Source organism: Oncorhynchus nerka, linkage group LG11, assembly GCF_034236695.1.
Source record: "Oncorhynchus nerka isolate Pitt River linkage group LG11, Oner_Uvic_2.0, whole genome shotgun sequence".
Classification (NCBI taxonomy): domain Eukaryota; kingdom Metazoa; phylum Chordata; class Actinopteri; order Salmoniformes; family Salmonidae; genus Oncorhynchus; species Oncorhynchus nerka.
In genome coordinates this window covers 8,274,883-8,280,882 of record NC_088406.1, presented here as the reverse complement: position 1 = coordinate 8,280,882, position 6,000 = coordinate 8,274,883, and the positions used below count along the sequence as shown (strand labels likewise).

General features: G+C 49.9%; 1 protein-coding gene across 3 annotated transcripts in view; it reads left to right on the top strand.

The window, feature by feature from the left end:
- LOC115127065 (rho guanine nucleotide exchange factor TIAM1-like) overlaps positions 1–6,000 on the top strand; it is a 254,164-nt gene that overhangs the window by 69,966 nt on the left and 178,198 nt on the right. The gene's annotated exons all lie outside the window — the stretch shown is intronic.

Genomic DNA, 6,000 nt, shown 5'->3' with positions numbered 1-6,000 from the left:
CTATAACATTTACTTGTGGTAGTAGCTACATGTAAAAGTTAGCATGAGGGGCTGACTAGTCTGTTGATGACGTGGGTCATGTGATGTCATAGGGTTCTAGTACATTTGGGGAGTGGGATTATCCAATCAGCCTAGGGAGGTTTGTTGTGACACTACGCTGGGTCTTTTTAACCTGTGTTTCTGGTGACAACTTTTTTACTACAACTACATGCAAAAGGTCTATTGTCTTGCTCCCCATTTCAATGTGAGGCAGCAACAATACAGTCATCCGGCCAACAGCCGTCTGCTGTGTTGTCATGACAAAAGCGGTGGTGGTGGTATTGTGGAGCTGAGAAAAAAGAGCGATTTTGATGAATTGCAAATAGGATAGCAGAGCTGCTACTGGTCAAAGTCGAGGGGGATTTGTCCCAAATGGCACACTATTCAATATGCGGTGCACTACTTTTGACCAGAGCCCTACGGGGAACAGGGAGCCATTTTGGATGCAACCAAGGAGAATCCCTAGTGCATATCTTGGTAAGGGGAGGGCTGAAGGACTGTAGGTTTGTTTAATCTGAATCTATTTAAACTCAGGCTGCTTGCCGCTGTGTCTTTGTGCTGAAGGAAGCCTGGAGAAGGGTGAGAATGGGTCATCTGCTGCCTGTCGTAGTTATGGCGATGTGGTTTTAACAACCCGTCATCCTAGAATTTAGCAGGACACAAGGTCAGGGTAACAGGCCTCTGGTTTTAATGCTCGGATACGAGGACGAGCTGAGACGAGTGCTTTTTAGCTCCTCTGATATTCCTTGATAAGAGTTGAACATTTTTAGAGAGAGGAGAGAGTTTGTGTACATTGAAGACAGAACACCACTATTTTAAAGGGAGCCTCCTGAGTTTGTGTACATTGAAGACAGAACACCACTATTTTAAAGGGAGCCTCCTGAGTTTGTGTACATTGAAGACAGAACACCACTATTTTAAAGGGAGCCTCCTGAGTTTGTGTACATTGAAGACAGAACACCACTATTTTAAAGGGAGCCTCCTGAGTTTGTGTACATTGAAGACAGAACACCACTATTTTAAAGGGAGCCTCCTGAGTTTGTGTACATTGAAGACAGAACACCACTATTTTAAAGGGAGCCTCCTGAGTTTGTGTACATTGAAGACAGAACACCACTATTTTAAAGCGAGCCTCCTGAGTTTGTGTACATTGAAGACAGAACACCACTATTTTAAAGGGAGCCTCCTGAGTTTGTGTACATTGAAGACAGAACACCACTATTTTAAAGGGAGCCTCCTGAGTTTGTGTACATTGAAGACAGAACACCACTATTTTAAAGGGAGCCTCCTGAGTTTGTGTACATTGAAGACAGAACACCACTATTTTAAAGCGAGCCTCCTGAGTTTGTGTACATTGAATTCAAGCACAATGATTCCCCTTGAGAAAGTAACACTTTCTTTAAACACAGCTTGATTCGCAAAGGATGTGTCCCAAATAACAACCCATTCCCTAGACCGGTGCTCCCTAGACCGGTGCTCCCTAGACCGGTGCTCCCTAGACCGGTGCTCCCTAGACCGGTGCTCCCTAGCTCTCCCTAGACCGGGCGCTCCCTATACCGGTGCTGCTCCCTAGACCGGTGCTCCCTAGACCGGTGCTCCCTAGACCGGTGCTCCCCCTAGACCGGTGCTCCCTAGACCGGTGCTCCCTAGACCGGCGCTCCCTAGACCGGCGCTCCCTAGACCGGTGCTCCCTAGACCGGTGCTCCCTAGACCGGTGCTCCCTAGACCTCCCTAGACCGGAATGCTCCTAGACCGGTGCTCCCTAGACCGGTGCTCCCTAGACCGGTGCTCCCTAGACCGGTGCTCCCTAGACCGGTGCTCCCTAGACCGGTGCTCCCTAGACCGGTGCTCCCTAGACCGGTGCTCCCTAGACCGGTGCTCCCTAGACCGGTGCTCCCTAGACCGGTGCTCCCTAGACCGGTGCTCCCTAGACCGGTGCTCCCTATACCGGTGCTCCCTAGACCGGTGCTCCCTAGACCGGTGCTCCCTAGACCGGTGCTCCCTAGAATACCGGTGGGCCCTAGACCGGTGCTCCCTAGACCGGTGCTCCCTAGACCCCTATACCGGTGCTCCCTAGACCGGTGCTCCCTAGACCGGCGCTCCCTAGACCGGCGCTCCCTAGACCGGCGCTCCCTAGACCGGTGCTCCCTAGACCGGTGCTCCCTAGACCGGTGCTCCCTAGACCGGCGCTCCCTAGACCGGCGCTCCCTAGACCGGCGCTCCCTAGACCGGCGCTCCCTAGACCGGCGCTCCCTAGACCGGTGCTCCCTAGACCGGCGCTCCCTAGACCGGCGCTCCCTATACCGGCGCTCCCTATACCGGAATACCGGTGGGCCCTAGACCGGTGCTCCCTAGACCGGTGCTCCCTAGACCGGTGCTCCCTATACCGGCGCTCCCTATACCGGAATACCGGTGGGCCCTAGACCGGCGCTCCCTATACCGGCGCTCCCTAGACCGGCGCTCCCTATACCGGCGCTCCCTAGACCGGCGCTCCCTAGACCGGCGCTCCCTAGACCGGTGCTCCCTAGACCGGTGCTCCCTAGACCGGAATACCGGTGGGCCCTAGACCGGAATACCGGCGCTCCCTAGACCGGCGCTCCCTAGACCGGCGCTCCCTATACCGGCGCTCCCTAGACCGGCGCTCCCTAGACCGGCGCTCCCTAGACCGCGCTCCTAGACCGACGCTCCTTACTGGGCGCGCTCCCCCTAGACCGAATACCGGTGGGCCCTAGACCGGAATACCGGCGCTCCCTAGACCGGCGCTCCCTATACCGGCGCTCCCTATACCGGCGCTCCCTATACCGGCGCTCCCTATACCGGCATTCCCTAGACCGGCGCTCCCTAGACCGGTGCTCTCTATACCGGTATACCGGTGCTCCCTAGACCGGTGCTCCCTAGACCGGTGCTCCCTAGACCGGAATACCGGTGGTCCCTAGACCGGAATACCGGTGCTCCCTAGACCGGAATACCGGTGCTCCCTACGGAATACCGGTGCTCCCTATACCGGTGCTCCCTAGACCGGCGCTCCCTATACCGGCGCTCCCTAGACCGGCGCTCCCTAGACCGGTGCTCTCTATACCGGTATACCGGTGCTCCCTAGACCGGTGCTCCCTAGACCGGTGCTCCCTAGACCGGTATACCGGTGCTCCCTAGACCGGTGCTCCCTAGACCGGTGCTCCCTAGACCGGTGCTCTCTATACCGGTATACCGGTGCTCCCTAGACCGGTGCTCCATATACCGGTGCTCCCTAGACCGGTGCTCTCTATACCGGTATACCGGTGCTCCCTAGACCGGTGCTCCCTAGACCGGTATACCGGTGCTCCCTAGACCGGTGCTCCCTAGACCGGTATACCGGTGCTTGTTTTATGTATGTTCATGTGATATCTGAGTGTCTAACATTACAACAGAATATATGGGCTAAAAACATTAGCTGACATGGGCTAGTTGATCAACTGGACATTTCTGACAAGTTATAAATAGCGTCCAAAGTGCACCTTGTGCATTCTACAATGAGTACACTGGAACGTCAGGAGTACACTGGAACGTCAGGAGTACACTGGAACGTCAGGAGTACACTGGAACGTCAGGAGTACACTGGACGTCACTGGAACGTCAGGAGTACACTGGAACGTCAAGAGTACACTGGAACGTCAAGAGTACACTGGAACGTCAAGAGTACACTGGAACGTCAAGAGTACACTGGAACGTCAGGAGTACACTGGAACGTCAAGGAGTACACTGGAACGTCAAGGAGTACACTGGAACGTCAAGGAGTACACTGGAACGTCAGGAGTACACTGGAACGTCAGGAGTACACTGGAACGTCAAGGAGTACACTGGAACGTCAGGAGTACACTGGAACGTCAAGGAGTACACTGGAACGTCAGGAGTACACTGGAACGTCAGGAGTACACTGGAACGTCAGGAGTACACTGGAACGTCAGGAGTACACTGGAACGTCAGGAGTACACGGAAACGTCAGGAGTACACTGGAACGTCAGGAGTACACTGGAACGTCAACGAGTACACAAACTTCGGTACTTTTTCAATTATAGAACACGAAAAACGGTCCGGTACTAGAATTTGTTACTTATGGTACTTCTGCCAAATGTGTCTCATGTCATATTGATTGAGGGGATCCAGTCTGTCTAGTAATTTGTCTGAATCTTCTCTAGGGGGCAGTAGTAAGCTAGCCAGGCTACTTGTCTTCTCTAGGGGTCAGTAGTAAGCTAGCCAGGCTACTTGTCTTCTCTAGGGGGCAGTAGTAAGCTAGCCAGGCTACTTGTCTTCTCTAGGGGGCAGTAGTAAGCTAGCCAGGCTACTTGTCTTCTCTAGGGGGCAGTAGTAAGCTAGCCAGGCTACTTGTCTTCTCTAGGGGGCAGTAGTAGTAAGGCTACTTGTCTTCTCTAGGGGGCAGTAGTAAGCTAGCCAGGCTACTTGTCTTCTCTAGGGGGCAGTAGTAAGCTAGCTAGGCTACTTGTGTTCTCAAGGGGGCAGTAGTAAGCTAGCCAGGCTACTTGTCTTCTCTAGGGGGCAGTAGTAAGCTAGCCAGGCTACTTGTGCATGTAGATGACACAGCCCGAGCCACATTTGATAAGCAAGTGAGAGGAGAGAGAATGCCGACAGCATGGCTTCTTCTAAGCAAAACATCATACCTCCACTCCCGCAGCTTGTTGACAACTGGCTCCAGAAGAAAACTGTGGGAGTAATTTGTGTACAAAGCAGATGAGGGCCAGCCCACCAAAACAACTAAGCAACAGGTGTTACAAAGCAGCGCAGTGGAAGGGAGGTTCAGTTCCAAAACAACAAACTATTTTCCACATTACATTGGAACGTTATTCTACGAGCTACTATATTCAATAATTTTGTTGTTGTTGTGATAATGACATGAACATATTCAGCATGACATTCATGTGAATATTATAATATGATTACAACTCAAAAGTAATGTCAAATGTGCTCAATTTATCTATGACAACAATACATTTAGACTACTTCCTGTTTCCTTGGGCTTGCTAACAGTAGCCTGCCAGCAGCCCTGGGTGAAGCGTTGCACTCTGGGAGTTGAAATGCACTCTGGGAATCCTAGTATGCTGTGTAAAATCTATTGTATGTATGGTGTGTAGACTATTGCAATATAGAAGCTTCAGAAATGAGCTTCAATGTGTTTTTAATGTTGTTTTGGAACTAAACTTAATTTAGTACATTAAATGATTTACAGTATATATCAGTGATAGAATAATGAAACAGTTCGAATTCATGTCATTTGAGACAATATTATGGCAATAGATTAGCAAATGAACCCCTGATATGTATCAAATTTACTGTTTTAAATAGTTAAGATTTAGTTGTACACTTTATTTTCTATGCTCTGCGTCTCAGGAATGGTTTTGCATCAGGAACATTTAAGATATTCTTGTATTAATCGTGTTTTATTTGTTAAAGAACTGAATATAGAACACATTCTGTGTGTTGTTTTTAGTTGGTCAACCAGTTATCAACATGTTGAGCAATGTTTCTCGAATTTAAGCCCAGAGGTTATTCTGTGACTTTAGATAATAATTTCAAACCTGGTTTACGGTTGTATACGATCACATACAGTGAGCTCAGGGTATTGTGACAGTGACAAATGTTTTGTTGTTTTTGCTCTGTACTCCAAAACAAACAGCAAATGAGTCCAAGTTCTTAGAGCCACAATCTTGATGTAGTCATTGTGTGCTAGGAAGGAATATGGGACCAAATACTGAACTTTTGACTACTTTAATGAACCCATAAGTGATTTGTTCCAATACTTTTGGTCCCCTAAAATAGGGGGACTATGTAGAAAAAGTGCTGTAATTTCTAAACGGTTCACCCGATATGGATGAAAATACCCTCAAATTAAAGTGCAGGAGTATAGAGCCAAAACAACCAAAGATTTGTCACTGTCTCAATAATTTTGGAGCTCACTGTATATCTCTC